This window comes from Hylaeus volcanicus, chromosome 4 (genome assembly GCF_026283585.1).
Source record: "Hylaeus volcanicus isolate JK05 chromosome 4, UHH_iyHylVolc1.0_haploid, whole genome shotgun sequence".
NCBI lineage: Eukaryota > Metazoa > Arthropoda > Insecta > Hymenoptera > Colletidae > Hylaeus > Hylaeus volcanicus.
In genome coordinates, this window is record NC_071979.1 from 11472472 (window position 1) to 11473878 (window position 1407).

Genomic DNA, 1407 nt, shown 5'->3' on the forward strand with positions numbered 1-1407 from the left:
AATATGATGTATTTAATAATTTAACCAAATTCATCAAACGATGGTGAATAACAATGCAGTTTAAATAGAAATTATTTCACACTTATCACTGCATTTTCCCATACTTTTAAGCAATTATTTCTAGAGCTAGTGCGTATTCATATACATTAACTAGAAATTATTTCATACTTTTTACTGTACCTTTTTTGAAGTCGGTTAAATTTTTTTTCCAAAAAATTATTTTATACAGTCTAAAGTGTCATACCAAATTTCTTTTTTCCATCGGCTGCCATAAGTCTCCTGGCAAATGCGACGAAAAGTGACGAAAGTCAAGTGATCATATTTAGGAAACTAAACGGTAAATTGAACCCAAATTTCACACAGATGTGTACATTATATGTAAGATGTAAATTTTAAGTTGTAAGAGTTATGGGACGATCTGAACTGTTATCATTTTTGACCAAACCACCTTAAAAAATCACACTCATATGTAAAATATTTGCTTAATTATTCGAGCAGTTTTTAAAGAGATAGTCATAAATACATTGTAACCATTGGGAGATTACAAACAGTAACAAACCATAACAAAAAATTAGATTTTCAAAATGTTGAAATTCTAAAAATTTATTTTCAAACGTATAATCATATTTTTTAATTATAGTCCTATTCAAACTTCGCGCTGTAAATTGGCAACGTAAGATGGCCGACGACCCCCTCCCTTGGCTTCATACCGCACCACGTCAATGGCCTTCGATGCACGTTGAGTCACTTGTTCGCATACAAGCACGGCCGCTTAGCTCGTAGCCTTCGCTACTGCGGCCGCTTCACCGGTATCCACGCGCTCTGATTGGTCCACGTTTTCCGTTAATATCTCCTCAACGAAGCCTCGGACAACATTTTCGCTAAGGAAAAAGTTGTTTCAAATCACCTCCCGAACCACCTCTTTCAATGTGTTACAAACATTTTTGGGACACCCTGTATATTCCTATGTCCGTGGCTGTTATACAGGGTGTCCCAAAATTAGTGTAAGAACCGGAAGGAGAAGGGGGTAGCTGAGACGATTCTGAACAACTTTTTCCTTTGCAAAAATGTCGGTGGAGGTTTAATTCTTGCATTATTAACGAAAAACATCGACCAATCACAGCGCCCGATCAGCCGCGAGAGCATAAGTTCGAGCCAGGACTGTTGACCCACCTGAGCGCGCGCTAATCGGGCGCTGTGATTGGTCGGTGTTTTTCGTTAATAATTCAAAAACGAAGCTCCCACCGACATTTTTGCAAAAGAAATTGTTGTTCAAAGTCGTCTCTGCTACCTCCCATTTCCGGCTCTTACGCGAGTTTTGGGACACCCTGCATACGGAAATATATGATTAAAATGAATTTAATGAATAATAAAGGATAATTATTAACAATTAACGTACTGCTTATT